The following is an 18,654-nucleotide window of genomic DNA, read 5'->3' as shown; positions in this document are numbered from 1 at the left end:
TTTGAGATATCCAGATGGGTATGAAACTGGAGCTGTGCAACAGCCTCACTCATCTAGACCAGCTGGAGCACCTCAAATGTGATTATATTCTGGTTTTAGACAACTGAATCATGCCCTTGCTGTTTTGTGCTGAAGAGTGGGCTCTTCTCCAGAGTCTAGGTATTTAAATGAAGCTCTCTAAACATATGAGGTATGTTCAGATTAGCCAGATCCAGTGGACTTCAAGACACAAGGAAGTGCACCAATCCATTTTTCCAGAGCTGATTTTGTTGGAGTCTCAGACCCAGAAGATTCCTCCTCTCTGGTCCACTACATGTGAGGCTGCTGCAATACCCTATTCCCAGGTCTAGCCAGCTGTAAGGCTGAGCCTTGCTGGCAGATCTCACACCCACACTCGTATGTGCATGCACACCCCATGTAGGCTCTTTGGTACGTCCCAGGCCTATAGTACCTCCAGTGTTATAACCCAGATCCCCCCATCTGGTAGCTGACCCCTCGATCCATTGTCCCTGCCATATCTGACCCCCAAATCTCTGGTCCTATTCACTGGCTAGTATGACTTGATGTTTGTTGGCATCTCATATGCATACTCATATGGGCCTCTGTTAGCTGGCCTAGGCTAAAAGTCCCTCTAGTTCCAAGCCTGTAGCCCTGTAGCTGCTCAATAGCGGGTTCCCAGACCTCGTGTCCTGCTCACTCACTAGCGTGGTCTGAAGTTTGCTGGAATCTCTCACACATGTGTATGCATTTGCACATTCACACGCAGCACAGAGGACACCCTTTGTAACAGAAAAATAGGAGAAGAATTCAATAAGGGGTAGAAAGAGACTGATCAGGTGTGGGGCTGGCTCACACCAGTGGCCTGACCAGCAGCGTTTTGGCATGTGGCTGGACCGTCTCATCCCCTTTCTCTCACTTCCCACGCATGTTCCTTACCTGTTCATCATGATTCCTCACTTTCTTTTTCCTTGTCTCCTGAATAAGCAACCTGTCACTAATTCCTTTTCCCCATTGGTCTCAATTTTGCTACATCTGTACCCAGATTTGATATTTCTGGTACTGGTACTTAGGTGTTCTTGACCTTACATGGTGTCACAGATGAGGTTACCAAGACACTGATGAGCAGGACTCTGCTCTCCAAGAAGTTCATGATGTTCCCCTTCAGCTGCCTGTGACGTTCAGCTGTTTCTCATGTAACCCCCCTCAGTACCCCATGAGACCTGGCCGTCCTTCGCAGCACAGTGGGTCACTTTTGGCAGTTTCACAGCCTGTTCCTTGTTACCTTGAACAACATCTTGTGTCTGGTCCTGCGGCTCCTCATGTTGTGTCCAGCTACCTTGATCTCCGGCCAAGGAGGACAGGCCATGTCCTGGCATACTTTCACACAAGAAGTATTTAAATTTCCATTTTAGCCAACAGAAAGGCAGGGCTAGGTTTGGTTGTCCATATATACAGCACTGATGTTGCCTTTGAAATGTCCTCAGCAGATGTCTAAACAGCATGAGATGCCTGTATGTAGGCAGCTGAGTTGAGCCGTACATCTCCATTGACTGTATCAGAGCTTAAGTGCAAAACTTACTTGTGGGCATCGTGGAATAGCAATAAATGCCTAAACCAATCCTATGAGAAAAGGTTAATTTCTTTTTCTTCTTAAAGATATGTGTGGTGTTGTGTAACCTTTTTTAAAAACACTGTTTTTATTGGTATTGAAGTTGGATTAACCGGTTCAATGATACAGGTATTATTACGCAGGTGACTTTCATATGTAACTTGTTAATTTGAAGAAATTATTTGAAGAGTTTTGGAAGGAAAATTTGTAATAATTTTCTAATTAATTCTGGATGTAGCTTCAGGCTATAGCTTTTAAATTATTAGCAGGCTGGCGTATGGCTCTCAAGGTTTTTCATGCATCATACAGCAGTATGTAGTAATTATTTCATCTTTTCCATTTAGAATTGCTTTTTACATATGAAGAAATTCAGTAGGCACTTTATGTTGATGCTGTCATGTTATTGAAAAGTAATCAGCACGCAAGAAGATAAGTCATGTGAGATGACTTGCACTTGTACATTTTTAACATGTGAACAGACTTTAAGTAGCATTAACTGTTGGCCACTTCTTTTAAAGCCGCTTGTAAGCCATGTAAAGATTTGTGTCAGAAATGGATGTGAGCTGTTAGGGTGAGGGGCTGTCATTTGTTTTATCCTTCAGGAGTGGCTCATATAATGTAATTCCAATTTCATTGGGCTCAAGGTACTACTACAGTATAGCCTTAGTAAAAGAGTAGGATTGAGCATTAAGTCTCAAGAATTTGTATCTGACTGGTAGCATATCTCCTTTTTTTTTATCACCGTTTTAGAGTTACTTGGTGCTTGATGTGTTTGTGATTTTAGCTTCAGGCAATTTTTTCTTCATAGCAAGTCTTAAGTCTGTTACGGGTGCAGGGAAGGATTTTGTGGCCTGTATTGGGTGAGTGTTAGCAATTTAGTCATGTTTTGTTTCCTGCAAATACAGAGGACTGGGTTTAGCATCCTGACACCTTAAGGGTTTTTCTTCCTAGAAGTCTGGCATATCCCTCAAGTAGCTCTGTGAAACACTAGCAAAACTTCTCGATGTTCTTTTTTCCTCCTTCCCAACCCATAGGAAAAGCAGGCGAGAGAGCAGTTTGTAGGCCAGCACAAAACGGGACAAGATGGAGTGATGAAGGGAATCATTGCTTTAGCCTGTTCCTCTGTGGTGTCAGCAGGTTTGGGTTTTTGGTGATTTCTGCTTCATGTGTTGCAGTCATGTAGCCAATGTTAAGAGTGCCTCGTGGTTGTTTCTTAATGTCTTTTCAAATGCTGGATGTCAAATACTTCACTGTCATCACAAATGGATCTTTAGTTATAAATAAATAAATATATAACTCTTTAAGTAGGCACATATGTTCTTGTTGTGTTGAACTTAGTCCAAAAAATATTTTGTTATTTTTGGCTTATATGGGTGCTGAGAAATCTGAGGTAATTACTTGGAAGAAACAAAATGGGAATTATGGAGAAGCTTGAAGAAACATCTCAAACTTTGTTGTCCAAGGACATTTCTGCTTACTGTGGACATGACAGGTTCTGATGGTGGAAACACTTTGTCCTGCTTTTGGCTGGGATAGAGTTAATTTTCTTTCTAGTAGCTGGTGTAGTGCTGTGTTTTAGGTTTAGTGTGAGAAGAATGTTGATAATACACTGATGTTTTGGTTGTTGCTGGGTAGTCAAGGACTTTTCAGCTTCCCATGCTCTGGCAGGTGCACAAGAGGCTGGGAGGGAGCACAGCCAGAACAGTTGACCCAAGGTGGCCAAAGGGTGTTCCTTACCATATCATGTCATGCTCAGTATATACACTGGAATTGGCCAGGGGGCAAATGTCACTGCTCGGGAATGAGCGGGCGATTGGTATCATGAGCAGTGAGCAGTTGTATTGTGCATCACTTGTTTTGTATATGATTATTATTACTGTTGTTGTTATTATTATTATAATATTATCTCTTCCTTTGCTGTCCTATTAAATTGTTCTTATCTCAACTCAAGAGTTTTTTTCTCCCTTTTCAATTCTCTCGCCTTGCTATCGATTCGATTCTATCCCACTTGCTGGAGGAGGGGAGGTTGAGCGAGGAGCTGCACGGTCCTAGCTGCCAGTTGGGGTTAAACCATGACAGCTTAAAAGATACTGTAGAGTGCCTGTGATCTTGAAAAGCAAGATATGGGCAGAAAGATATTACAGCAGTGTAATAATTGTGTTGATGGTGCTTCTGCAACTTGTGTGCTTTGACTCTTGTCTCTTGTGCCATTCTCATGCTTTCCCTGGTGTATGGTACTCTTCGTCAATAATGTCATACTCCCTTCTTCTTGCAAACTTATATCAATTCGACTTGTTTGTGAGGAGCAAGAATTGCCTCTTTGTTAAATGCTTGTATCGTTCTTGCTGCAGTGTAGGTACCTATGGGAGGTACTCGCAAGGTGAAACCTACTTAGGGAGTCTCTCTTGAGATGTCTGAAATCACCCCAGGGGAGCTTAAATTTAGGAATGTGCTGCGGGTTAGTGCCAGGAGAAACTGGTCTTTCTCTAGGGAGTCTGAAGAGATGGGTCTCTCTAGGTGAAAAATTGTAATTGCAGAACCCCTGACCCCCATGACAGTAATGGTATCTGTATCAAACATCTAGATGTCATTTTACCCCTGTTTCTAGAGATAACTATGTGGTTAATGCTTCTTAATTTAACCCTTGGTTGGTGTTGAACCTTAATTCTACATGAGGATATATATTCTAAATACTTTATTACATTTGGCAGTCACTTAAACCTCTACCAGAACTTTTCATAATCCTAAACTTTCAGGATTTTTTCCTCAGTTTGGCATTTTAGAACCATGGAAAACCTATTTTAAAGTTTCTTTTATTTTTTAAGGGGTTTGTATCTCTTCTCTGCTTTGGGTAATAGTGTTAACACTTTCTCATAATAAGCACATAGCTGTGACACCTGCTATATTTATCCAGAAAGCCACAGGGGTCCTGGAGGGTAGTGCAGCTTTTGACCTCAATTTCAGCCTAACTTTTAGTTTTTCCAGTCTGATTCAATATAGGCAGCAGATATATTTGTGCAAAGAAAATTGAGCGTGGCATCTTGGAACAGAGTGTCAGAGTCAGAAGCTGTAGACAGAGAAGCTCCCTTGCAAAACCCTCTTGCCAGAGGTTTAACCCGTGAATGAAAATGGTGGGCAAATACAGTTATAGGGGAAGCCAAAATGTGTTTATGGGTGTTTCTCGAATGTAGGGGAAATTTGTGACTAACTAGTAAGGTGAGAAAAAATGCAGTTCAGGGTTAACGTTTGAATTACTTAATCTTTTTCACATTATGATAAATGATCAAGAAAGTTATATCCAAGCAGACACATATATTTGGATTCCATCTGGCGTGCAATTATTATCCTATACTGTTAAGAGAAAGTGGGAAATTGTCCTTCTGTGAGTCTGTTACAGAACAGGTTCCTTACCTGTTACGCTTACCTCTGTTGCAGATGGTACTGTATGAAAGAAAAAAAGAATTAAGCACGCTACCAGAAATTTTAAATTTAAGAAATGTAAGTATCTATATTTTTCTTGCAGCCACCTGTTCTCCTGAGCAGAAAAATACATCTTTGGTTTGAATTCTTGCTAGCATATCTGGTTAGCAGTACAGTACCTGTCCACTTAGGAGAACTGTCATGCATCCTGTGTGGCATGTAGGAATGAAGTTCCCTCATTAACTGGAACAAAACCCTAGCTACCTTCTCTGAAATAGTAGATAAGTCCTTTTTTGTTTGTTTGTTTGCTTTTCCTCTGGTCCAATAATAGACTAAAGGAATAGGACATCTTCAGCAGAAAAACATGAGAGCACCTTATGTAGTAGCTGAGCTCTGATCTGCAAGGGGATTGAACTAATACCTGTTGTTTAAATCAAGCAGCGAAGGGTTTAATGGCCTTGCTCCTCATCCTAGAGGAACCCTCTAAGCCTGGACTTACAGAGTAAAAGGGTGAAGGTGCCCTTCGTCTTCCTCTGTTTTGCGAATGGCAGCTGAGCCCCTCTTGAAATCTATATTAAAAAATCTGTTTTATTCCCTAAAATAATCCTTGCAACACTTTTTTTTCTAAATTGTTTACACCGTGGTTGAATGTTTGCCCTAATTATTACATATTTTGAAGCATTTTAGCATTTTAGTTGACGTGATTTTTTTCTTTTTTTTTTTTTTCTTTTCCCCTGGAACAACACTTTTACTACTGTCTCCTCCAGTCTTTTATTCAACTCCTGAGACCAAAGCTGCAGAAAGGGAGCTGGTCCAACAGAGTTCTGTGGGACCGCTGTGGTTGCAATGACTCAGCCCCTGTACTGCATGCACAGCAAGATAAATACAATGGCACTGACGATACTAGACCTACCAGGACAAAGACACAAAGCCTGAAGTCATCACAAAGCAGCTGTTGTTCTCTAAGGGATGAAAACAGCATTTCTAGGAGTGGGCACACTGCTGTCATTGGGGTTTTAAAAATGCTTTTAGCAGTCTAATGTACAGTTGCAAGAGATTAAGGAGATTTACTTCTGCACGAAAAAGCCCGTAATATGTAAACTAGTTTTGGAAACAAGTCTCCTCAGACTGAAGTTAAGAAAATATGCAAGAGCTCTACTCTTTTGCTATGTAGAAAGCAGTTTGCTGATAAGATAAAAGCTTCTCACATTCTTAGTAGCCTTGAAGGGTACACTTGTGTTCAGAGCATATACAGGCACACAGAAGACCTCACCCCTCCTGGTTGTGTTATCAAAACAGACGTAGACTGTAAGAGTTGATCCCGTCACTTGGATCCAACTTGAATGAATGTCATGATCCACCTCGTATTTCAACTTTCAGGTCACATCTTCTCTAGCTACTATATATGTCTCTGTTTCTGTGTGTTAAACATGCTATAACTGCTTTCAAGGTAAGATTCATACTACTGTGTTAAAACCATCTTAAACTTCAGGCTTGAAATCAAGGACTAGTTGAAAAACAGAGACATTTCCAGGGCATGAGATCTGTCTTCCTCCAGTGACAAGGAGGGATAGAGAGGAGTATAGTTGGTTTGGTAGGACTGGATGTCAAATTTGAACCTTGAAAATTAGTTGAGGTGAATAGAGACCACAGAGTTTGTTAAAGATGGAGGAACTGCTGAATTTTGCAAAACAGTCTTCCTCCTCTTTTCCTGTGTGGCTAAAATTCAGATTAGCTTCCTTACCATAGCTTTTGCAAGAATTTTTAGTCATCCAACAAAAGGAATTTCCAGCCTTTACTTACACTGTTAAACTGGAATTAATTCTGTTGAAAGCAGGGCTTCCATCACTGTAAAATTAACCTGAGACAAGAATGAGGTGGAGTATCTTCAGTCATATGGTAGGAGGATAGATAACTAGATAAATAGTATTAAAAAATGGTCTTATGATAACCTTTTGTAATTATATCTCATGTACTAGATAGAAGTAATAGGAAAAATAGAGTAGTAGAAATATAGTAGATTTTGGATAAACATGTTTTTTTCTCCTATTGAAACCACTGGAAGTCTTTAATTTTCTTGTGGTTTGTGCAGTGTCCTTATGTTAGCTCCTTAAAGTATTTCACCTACTAATAGTATACTTTTTGGGATGAACATCAAATACTTTGAGAGGAATCTTCAGCTTTATATTTAAGGTTAAAAATATCATAAGCTGAGATTCAGTATGTATTTGTTCCCACATGACTGAAAATACAGTAAGTTCATGCTCTTGGTTGGACTGGCAGCAATAAGTACAAACTGTTTAAAACTCTGGAACTTGATTCCCCATAGTCAGAGACTTTGCTTGAAGAAGACTTAGCAAAACTTGCTTTGACACCACAGGTTTCTTCTGACACACATTACAGAACTACACGTCGTGTTCTTGCCATTGTGCAAATGTCAGGAACGTCAGGTCTGTGCTGGAGACCTGAAGGTAGCATAATTTTGTTCATCAAGAATGTGAAAAGATGTGAATCCATGTCCTGCTTTGGCAGAAGTCCCTGGTATATACATATTTCGTTATATTGATAGAACTTATTTAGTTCATGGCAGTGCTTTTAGGGTGTTGACATACAGAACAACTTTCCTCAGTGGTGTAAGAGTCATTACAGGCCCTGCTATATCATATTGGCAAAATATCCCTGCACCAATGGGTTTACTTGGTCTTTATTAAGTAATTAAAAAAATCAGGTGTATGTGTGGAGTAGATTGGTTTGGGGAAACAAATATCTTTGAACTGCAAGAGAGATGCCCAAGAAAATTATTCTAAGAGTCGTTCAAGATGTAATCTGACACAGAACTGTTCAAAATGAACTTGTTTACCAGCTTTTTCTGCAACTGAAAAAGATTATCACTGTGCATTCATGACTTGTACAAGGGTGGATGCATCCCCTGTCTGAACAGGGGACATGAAACTGCTTCTCCTTCCCCTTGGATGCTGAGGTGAACTCCATACATAACAGTGGCCCCAGGGGACAGAGCTGTGTGGCTGGGGAAGAGGATGACCTGTAGTAAGAGTCACATACCCAGTATGTGTACCAGATGGATTAGTAACCTGAAAGCCTGCTCCTGAATAATAGATAACCCCGTCCAAAAGAGTGGTAGGCCAGATTTCCCTTAAGTCAGCTCTACCACCAGATACTTTTTAGGATGATGAAGTGCACAGATTTATGATCATGGACCCATATTACAAGCAAACCACCCCCCCCCCAACACGCATTATTAAGGTTATATAATGTTACTAGGTTTCTGTCTTCATTAATCCAGGATCTTGGGTAGTGAGGGTGTGAGTTGGAGGGCTCAGCATACCCCAAGGGACATGCTGGGGAAGGTTTGTAGAGCTGCAGCTCCCCAGCTCCTTTCTGTGAAGTGAATTGCAGAGTCTCTCAAAATAGGATCTCAGGTAACTACTCTCTGTCTCAAAGTGGAATAACCAATCCTTGTGATTTGGTACTGGGACAGCAAGTGCTACTTCTATGGCACAAGGAATTTCTGCCTTCTCTCCTGGTTAAGGCAGTTTAATTAGCATTTTTGTTGAGTATCTTGATTAGATTATGGGCCTGGCTTTAGACTTTCAACTTCATTAACTTCTTTACAGCAGACCTGAAACTTAGTGACATAATAACACATTTTATACAGAAATAGGAAATATTAACTCTGTATATTCTGGTCAGCAATCTACAGATGTATATAACCTTTGCACAGGGACAACATGTAAAATATAAACCTTGCAAACAACCTGATTTCAGGTGGGGTTGCCAAGACTGCACTTTGTTCTCCTCCATGGGCATGTATCGTTGATCCCATTACAGTTAAAATCACCCCTCTAAGAGGTGGTGACAATATGGTTGTTTTGAGCCAGAGAAAACAGACTTAGGTCCTCCTGGTTTTGAGCAGAACACAGAACTGTGGTGTTAATAATCTAGCAGAGTAGCTGTCAAACTGCTGGTCACCAACACTTTACTGTGTGAGAGCTGCATCCTGGGCGAGCATCTCTGAGGATGCTGCAAGCGTTGAATTATGGAGGCTGTGGAGGTGACTCCTGCAGCTGCATAGCCCTTGCTGCTCCTTCTCTACAGACATTTCCTTGACTCCTTTGGACCTAGAGAGAATATGCCTTGCTGCTCTGCAGAGCAAATATGTCCACTGGATTAAAACAGTGTGAGTTACATGGCAGACAGAGGTTGTCAGGGCTCTGCAAGCAGCAAGCAGTGAAGAATTGTCCTGAGACTCACTATGGGCACAATGTTTTTCAGACCTGGGAGATGCTTCACACCTGAGAGCCAGCGTTTAACAAAAAAGACAAAAAGACATGTTTCAGTTAAAAATTCAGTTGATTGTGCTATTTTTGGATTACTGGGACAAATGGAGCATTTAAACCAGCATTGCCTGATGACAAAATATGCTTTCCTCAGTACTCTCTGTGATTTTGCTGTATCACACTGTCACTGAAGTATAAACAAAGCAGTTATCAAAGGTAATAAATTCAAGAAGGAAAATAAGGTTGGGATGAGTTTCACAATGCTTATGCACTGAGCATGAGCTTTCTGATTTTGCTCATGGTGACGTTAGAGAATATGAATGTCTCTTTCTCAATGGTAATGTTAGAGTGCATGTAATCAGTGATAGACTTGTGATTTATAAAGGAAAATGTAAACTATGTCACAGACGGTGCCAACCAAAATATTTTCCCTTTGGATTAGCAGGCAGGGTTAAGCAGGTACTGAGTAAAATGTTATTCACACTGATGATGATGCTCAAACAGCATTACAGTGGTACGTGTATGCTGATTTCTGACACAGCTCTGCCTATGTCTAATGCTTTTCCATGCTGTAGGCTGCAATAGCAATGTCTATGTGAGGAGAGCTGTTTCACATTAGAGGAGTTAAGCCACTGCTCATAAATTAGGATGGTGTGTAGCTTTCTGCAAGGTTATTTCAACTGAGACCAGATTAGTTACACCTGCCAGTTTGGGTGCAGTGAGCTGCTAGTGAAGCTATGCTGATTGTGGAAACGATGTTATTTAATTCTCATGGTCCTACCTTTCTCTAGGTAGATGCACCACCTTCCTTAGACCTTGTTCAGGGCTCTTACACACTCTGCTCTGCTGTATGGTATAAACCTAAAAGTCTCTTGTGGATCCCCTAAATTTGGGATAAGGTGGTCTTAGGTTGCCATGGTTGTCGTCTTCTCATCCCTTTGCATGGGACCTGCTTTCTCTTTGGCAGGGATGTATGTCCTGTCCTAACGTCATTTGTGCCTACATGAATTGCTGCCCCTTCAGATGTACTATCTGAGACAATGAGATGACGGCTTCCTTGCCCGTCTCAGCCAGAACCTGCTGGGTGAGCTTAACCAGAGACCTGGCAAGTTACAGCCAGAGCAGGCTGAGGCAGGAGGCCTGTCCAGCTGGCGTGGCGGCAAGAGCTGGACTAAGATATTTCTGGAGGAAAATTGTCTGCACTTCATGGTGACAGGTCTTTCTTTCTCCTCTGAGTGATGCTGTAAGGTGGTTACCATTTTGTTCCTTTTTTTTTTTTTTTTTTTGATAATTGTTAAAATTTGATGGAAGTGCTGTTGTTTTGCTCTGGGCTGTATATGTAAGTAAGGAATCAGTACCAGACACTGAGTTCAGCTCACCTGCCTTCAGACACATCGTGGAGGCAGTTCTCTGACAAGTGTTTCTTCTGAGGGCAATGTTGGCTTCAGCATTCCCACCTTCCTGCTGTTTTCTGCTTCTCATTCTCTCCCTTAAATGCCCTGGTACAATTGGGCTCCATCCTCTCGGTAAAGGGAATTGAGGAACTCTTCCTTGTTCAAAAAAATGAATTAACAAAAAGGTCTTTTTAATACAGATAGGATAATTGGACTGATTTAGTGTGAAGTCTTGCAAGGACAGTTGTGCTTGCTGGTACAGTGTAACGATACAGACGAGAGGATGGAAGGGGGAGGATTGGGGTAAAGCCTTAGTCTGTAGGAAGGTAGCAAAGGTTCTTCTTTCAACTGGAACTGCTGCTGAGAAAGATGTTCAACATCCAAAAAAAGATATTTCAGTAGGATGGATGCAAGCACTGCAGTGTTCTAGCACTGCGAAAGAGTTGCCTTTTTCAATTGCAGAGAAAAAAAGGGAAAACAATGCAGTCTCTGAAATCTGTTTTTAAGTTCTGTTTATTGTTCCCTGTAATGAATGTTGTCAGAGTGAATTTTGTTTGAATATAGGCAGAGATCTGTATCCCAGCCAGTCACGCTGGGCTGTGTTTGTAGGCGGCACAGCCAAACAAGCACAGCTCGTGGCCTTTTAAAGTGGAGGTGGGGTGAATCGTGCCCTGTCCTTTCCCTTTGGAGCACGTTGCATCCCATGGTGACTAGGTCAACCATCAATGTCTATACATAAGAGCATCTTCGTTGTGTCTGTGACATAGGCTCCTGCATCCAAATGTGCGATAAATCAATACTGGAAGATAGTGAGAATACAGGGAAATAGCATCCATGCCAGCCCCAACACTCTCCCAGATGTTTTTCAGGTTCACGGACTGATGAAACCAGATGCAAGCTCTGATTTAGATGCGATTTGTTAACCTCTGGTGGATTCCTCTTCTGTGAATTTGTGTAGTCTTCCCATGTGAAGTTTTGCTTTCACAGTGCCCTTTGGTAAGAATTCCTTGTTTTGACAGGCTCCAAATGCCTTTTTTGAAGGCTCCTAAAATTAAGTAGGGTAAACACTCTCCTTAATGAATGAAATGCTAATAGTTTGGCTGAAGAATCTGGGGCTATATATTTTGTTTCAGGTTACCTTATACATTAAAATACAAGAATGAGTCTTCTGCTCCAAACTAGCTGAAATGTGAGAGCTTGTATGCTCATGGGTTCTGGTTAAGAATACACCAAATGGAATGAAAATGCATCACACCAGCAGTTTGTATAAAATGGTACTTGCTGAGTGTGGGAGCTGGGAGGACAACAGACATTTGGGCCCTAGGTCAAGCCTAGGGCCTAATACTTTAGCATAATATTTGGCCAGTTTCCCAAGAACGGGAAGCTGGGAAGCCAAGTTTGGCTATTACCTGTGCTCTGAAAATTTGCTTTTGGACCTCTGCATGCAGAGAGAGTTTTGCACACAGAAAGAAGATGAATGCTGAGACAATTACATTTTTCACAAAGCCTCTATGCTTGTCTCTTTATATAGTGGGCTGGTAAAAAGTTTGCCTTAAAGAGAGGCAAGTTAAACAAAACAAACCTGAACAAAAACAAAACCACAAAAAAACCCCTCCAAAACATGTAGCTAATGTGCAGTATAGTTTTTTGTAGAAGTTTTGTTGGAGGTAACTCATACCTCAATTCCATTTCATTTCTAGTCTTTTGAATACTTTGATGTCATAAAATAGTTTTTATGGCTCAGTTGGATCAGGGCATACTGATTAGAGTCTCTGTCACCCTGCATTTGCAAAGCAGTGTTGTCATTTTTCCAGTATATAGTGTGTCCAAAGACAATTGTCAGGTCTGCCTTTCACTGAACTATTAATACGTTGAAATAGAGTAATTGTGCATCTATCTTGAAAAATATATAAATCTTCCCTGCTCACACTCATAGGTAGTCATTGGCACAACTGGAATTTGTCAAAGTGCGTCATTCCTGAATCTTACTTAGATTTACATTTTTGTCACCAGTTGAAGTATTCCAGCCACCACTGCTGATTGCATTACTTTGCTATGCTCGCTCGAAGTCCTAGAAACTACTGCAATTTAGACAGGCTTTCTGATTGTACCTTTAAAAGGTAAGCAATTTTTGCTGGGGCAGCTCTCGAGGTATATGAATTGTTGCAGTTCTATGCACCAAGCAGCTGTATACCAATACAAGCCAACTGAACTGCTTTCTCACTCCTCACTAATATTAGGTCCTTTTATGTTATTTTTCAGAAAGGACTTGCTTTATGTGAATGAATTGGGAAACTTTCAGGTACCCCCAGTTCTCACATATTCTTAAAACTGAAGTTCTCACATACTGTTAAAACTAAGATTTTGAAAGTGTTCCCAGGCCTACAGGAAAGTGGACGATCTCTATTAGTTTTCTCAAGTCCTCTTAATTTATCACTGTGTGTCCAAACTATAACAACAGTTATTTTCATTAGACATTTTAAGCTGGGCTTGATTACATTTTATTATTTTAAAGTAGCACAGGATGAGTTTTTAATCTCCTTTTTACTTTACATGGAAATCCTATATATTGACTATTAAAACCACTGTGAAAACCTAGAATCTTGTAGAGAAATTACATTCTTGCAAAAGAGGATCAAATGAAGCCATTTCATTGCTATGTGGTTTCTCACTAGCTGACTGATGTTAAGAAGCCGTAGAGGGTTTTTTGTAGAAAACCAAAACCAAAAAAAATTGTTGCCATGTGTTTGTTCAGTTGTTGTAGTCTAATTGTGGAAGCTCAAGGTTCAAGGGTAAGGATGTACACTATATTGTATTTTGGACACCTGTATTTACTGACTATCGAAAGGAGTCACCTTGTGCAGTCTGCACTTAAGGGTTGTTTCTCTCCGTCACCATTGCAGTTGGGGACGAAGGGATGCTTTGCCTCTGTGGGCCAAGAAATCAGGGGACAGAAACAGCAAACAAGCCCCAAGAGCGTTTTGTGAGCTATATGTGGCAGTGCAGGGAAATAATTTCAGGCAATGACAGATTGAGTGTGACTGAAAATGCTCATGAAACATATGAACTGTGGGTCTGTGCTGATAGCAAAGTTTCTACCGCTAGCTGGATGGCTGCGGGAGCTACAGGTAGGAAACGGTACGTGCTGGAAGAAGCTCTTGAGATGGCCACAGCTGATGTTTGTGGGACGAGGAGTCTGCTGCTTGACAAGTCGAGACGTTCACTGCACAGGAGTGTTGAGCAAGATGGGAGTATGTACATGCCCCACACTAACTTGCAGTTTTACAGGTACAACTCAATACTCTTATTCGCAGTTACTAGAGCTGAAAATATTTCCGTCTTAGGCTCAGAGCTTGTAGTCTTGTAACTAATAAAACTGCAATTTTTTCAAAAAAGTAAGTTTTTTTAGGACTTGTAATTGCAAAGGAAAGCTTTGAAGCGCTGCGTTCAAGTAAACCCTGGAAGATGTCACAGACCTCTTTAGAGCACAGAAGCTGAACACCTCACCCTGTGAAGCAGACCTAAGGATTTTATGTACCTCCAAGGTCCACGTGCTTGGGAGCTACTGAGGCACTTAAAGACAGTATCTACTTAGGCTTTTTTGAAAACTTAGCTGCCTGAAAATCTGTGCCTACGTGGTGGCACCACAGCATTGGTATCAGTTGGGTATCTAGCACCTCTCTTCTACCAGGTAAATACCTGTCTTCGAGAGGGAGATATCAGATATGCCTCACTGAGGTGATACCTATTAGCTGGTTTAGATATTCTTATCTACAGTAAGGAGAGGGGTTTGAATTTCCTTCTAGCACTCTTGAATTTCTCCAGTGATTAACGAAATATTTCTGTTTGCTATGCAGGACTCCGCATTTCACTCCCGAGAGAGCTATTTTGCTTTTAAGCCTGGCTGCTGTGCAACCGTGTGTATGCAGAATGCACCAGGGAGGTGGTTTGGGTTTCCTGCTCCGAGAAAAGTATGTCAGCAGGAAAATACTGTGGGTTCAAAACTTGGGGTTGCTGAATGGGCAGCACTGTAAATATTCTTCCAGTTACTGGCTCAAAAGAGTGTTTTTGTTCAGGCCGTGTAATTAGTACCCATATTCAAGTATCTGCATATGTGCAATTTATTTTTAGCTTAAGCTTTAGAAGTATTTTTGAGTCTAGCCTGAAGGCCTATATAAAGCATAAGTTAATTGAGTGGATAAGCAAGGTAGATAGCACCTCAGATATAATTTAGTATGGTTAGTACAACACAGTTTTTTATGACTTTAGTGTTTCTGTCTTTAAAGCAAATAAATATTTTTAATTTGTGTTGCTTAGAGTGTGAAAATAATTTACCGTGTTAGAGAAATACCAAACTGGATTCACCCAGTTTCATAATGGAGGTATTAAAATCAAAGGTATTTAAAATGCACACGTTCTTCTCTTGGTTTACTTGGAAACCCTGATATCCTGAGCTAATATAATGTCCTACATATATCTGATTCATCAAGTACAGGACTTGTACTTGATCTGCCCCCATACTACATCAGTGTAACCTTACAAAATTGAAACAACATAATGAGAATCTGTGCTGGTTTCACCTCATGTCCAAGCTTATGACTGTTCCCATTAATTTGAATAGCAAATTTCATCTTCACTTTCAAAAACGTGCTTCTGTATATGTTTAGAAATTATATACCTTATGTAGCTTAAATGAAAAATTGCTTTTACTTCAGGAATTGCTTTAGATATGGTACAGCATGCTCTGGTTTTGCAGAGTGATCCATTCCTTTTGAGCTGTGCAATACTGTAGATGTTTATTTGTTAAGGTTTTCATGTTAAATTTTCCATCAGTCCTTATCAAATGCTGTTTTTTCACATGAATCCATATGAAGAATATTTGTGTTTATGGAGCTGCTCATATTTTTCGAGAGTTACTATTCTTGTCTATTTTAGCATTTTGATATCTCCAGGGAAGTTATAAAAATAAGGTCTTAATTAGTTTTTAAACCTTCAGTTGTGTTAGTAAACACTTTAAAGTTATGAACAGGCTCTCTTGTTGCTAGTTTTATTTTTTTAAAGGAAAAGTGTTGTTTGGTTGATTATTTAGTAATTTTGACAAGTCCTGTTTTAAAATATTACAGCATACATTGTTGATAACGTACTGCGTTACACAATCTAGTTACTAAGAATTGGTCAAAACCAAATAAATCATACCCAAAAAATTGGGCACTTCAAATTTAACTGTAAACTTTGACTGGGATGATTTGTGCTTATCATATTAGAGAATATTAGCTCCTTTGGTGTGAAAGGCCAACAATGTCATGCTTCAAGAAGTCAGATTATTATTGCGTTTAACTATTTGCCATCAGTAAATGGATTTTTTGGCTTATTTTTCCTTTGCGGTTCTTTACATGGCCTAATTTCCATTCTAAGGCTGATACTTTTTCTTGCTTCAGTTCATCTTTGGGATGAAGTACCCAGAGCAAGATTATTCATATTTCTATTCAACTGCATGGGTTAGAAACTTGCCTTATTTTTAAAAGGTTACCTGAGTTTCTTATTTCATCTGTGGGCAACCAGAGTTGGGGCTTTAAGAAGCAGCTACAAATATTGTAAAATTCAGAGCTTAACAGCTGGGCTTTTAAATTTAAAATAAAGGTTTTAACGACATGGTCTCATTCTCTGGAAACAACCTACTGGGAACAGGTATCAACGAGCAAATCTGTGCACACTGTGGTACTAACCAGGGCGGTCTCCAGTCAGTGTGGGATAGAATAACTTACAAAATGACTATCCATTGCACAATTTGGGGATTTTATAAATTTTACATTCTTTCATGTATTTCCCTAGATGTTTGTAGCACTTGCTTCCTAATACCTTTTTATGGTTTTCACATTAACACAAGACTTCAGTAAGTCTAATTTTGCCATCTTCGTTAATACCATAGAAGTACTCAATATGTACTTTGATATTTCCATTTGAAATGTAATGACATTTTTCTATATTTGATCCTGAACAGTGGAGTTAATCAAATGCATTAAAACTCTCAATCCTTCACTGAAACTTAAACACTATGAAGTTTTATTTTAGGCAAGTGGCAAATGTTCTAGAATTGGGGATAATTTTAGATTAGTAGACCTAGAGATTTAGTATATAGAGAGATGAGTATAAATAGCGTTTCTTGGCTTCTTCCTTTATCTTGCCTTGAGAACACATACTATTTGAAAGAGAGGTTTGGAATCTGGTTTGCCATAAATACTAATTATATTCTTTGTGTGGGTTCTTGCTTTCATAGCCGTGATAACTGTTGCTTTGTGCTTAGTGGGCCAGCTCACAGCGCTTATTGTGAAGGGTAATGAATGATGTTTATTTGTGCTGTACGGTTGACCACATCTGGGGGTGAGAACATTCTGGCAGCTAATTGGCCTGGCAAATGAGCAGGCAGCTGCAAAACAGGATCTTGTGTTAGGCAGAAAAATAAAATCACAAGGAACTGTCATCCTTTGCTCCTTCTGATGGTTTCTAGTGGAAATGACAAACATAAGCTGTGGATGTGATATTGAGATCTGCTCTATCACGTATATTTCTTTCGGTGAATGCCACCAATCAGTCTATAGTTATTGACTTTTTGTGAGTTAATCTCATCCCCAGCGATCTGTGTTAATTATGAGTTTGTAGAGTTTCGTCCATCTGCATTTGCTCTCCTTTTTTTCCTGGGACACTTGCATACTTGACTTTTGAACTGATCATGATGGTAAATGTTAAAGACAAATAGCCCTGCCTGGAAGTTGGTGTTGTGTCACTTGGCATCGAGCAATTTCCTAGAAGTGGTGCTGATGCTGTTCCTAGTTCAGATCTCAGACCTTTCGGTTTCTTTATCGTTTAAGGAACTAGAATCATGAAAAATGAGGGAATTGCAATAATTCTATGATGAGGGGACAGCAAAGAGCATCATTTGCATTTTTATATCTTACTCTTGAGTAGTTTAGAATCATAGAATCATTTGGGTTGGAAGGGACCTTCAAAGGTCACCTAGTCCAACCCCCCTGCAATGAGCAGGGGCATCTTCGACTAGATCAGGTTGCTCAGAGCCCCGTCCAGCCTGGCCTGGAACGTCTCCAGCGATGGGGCATCTACCACCTCTCTGGGCAACCTGTTTAGCTCCATCCCACAGGTAGTCCCTTCCCCAGCAGATAGCTTTGTGATGGTGCTGCAACCAGGCAATTGCCTTTGCTTCTAGTGGGAAAAGTAGAAAAGGCTGCTTATTCCTTACAAACCCAGGACTACCTTTGATTGGGTCAAAGCAAAAAAGAATGAGAGGGAAGTAGCATCTTTTGGAGTGACAACGAGCAGATTACTTGAAAAGGTTGAGGGATTTTGGGCCCTTCTAGTTTTTAAAACCAGATTGTGGCACCTGACAGCACAAAGTACACCTGCTAAACATCAAGGTTACAGCATTGATTTCTAAGCTAGTTATAGGTATGTTCCTACCACAAATAAACAGGCAATAGTATCATTTGGTTTTTATCTGTAAAAACTTCGCTTATATCTGAATGGGTTCTCTGAAATGTACAGTTTTAAAATGTTGCCTTTTCCATCTACTTAAAGCAACTTTACCTCTAATATTTTTTTTCTGAAGAGCATTTGGATTTTGTTTTGAACACATGTTAAAAAATAAGCAAACTGAAGGACAGTTGCATTCATATTTTACTGGATGAGCTAAGAAAATGTAAATTAAATAAGCCTTTAACTTTTTTGCCTACTCTGAGCTCTCTGTGGTGTTACTGAGCAGACCAGATGCCTTGCAAGTTTATTGTAAGCAATATGTAGCAAAAGATGTGCCCCATTCTATCATTTGTTTGATCCTCTAAAAACAATGGAAAAAAAAATTCATGCTTATGTAATTGGGAATTTGATGCTGTAAAAAAAGAAGGGAAATATGGTAGCTTAA

At 40.1% G+C, this 18,654-nt stretch overlaps 1 protein-coding gene across 2 annotated transcripts in view; it reads left to right on the top strand.

Moving 5' to 3' along the window:
• Window positions 1-18,654, top strand: part of SLAIN1 (SLAIN motif family member 1) — a 52,838-nt gene that overhangs the window by 13,046 nt on the left and 21,138 nt on the right. The gene's annotated exons all lie outside the window — the stretch shown is intronic.

The sequence above is a fragment of the Caloenas nicobarica genome, chromosome 1 (genome assembly GCF_036013445.1).
Source record: "Caloenas nicobarica isolate bCalNic1 chromosome 1, bCalNic1.hap1, whole genome shotgun sequence".
Lineage (NCBI taxonomy): Eukaryota > Metazoa > Chordata > Aves > Columbiformes > Columbidae > Caloenas > Caloenas nicobarica.
This window is presented reverse-complemented; position numbering and strand designations above follow the sequence as displayed.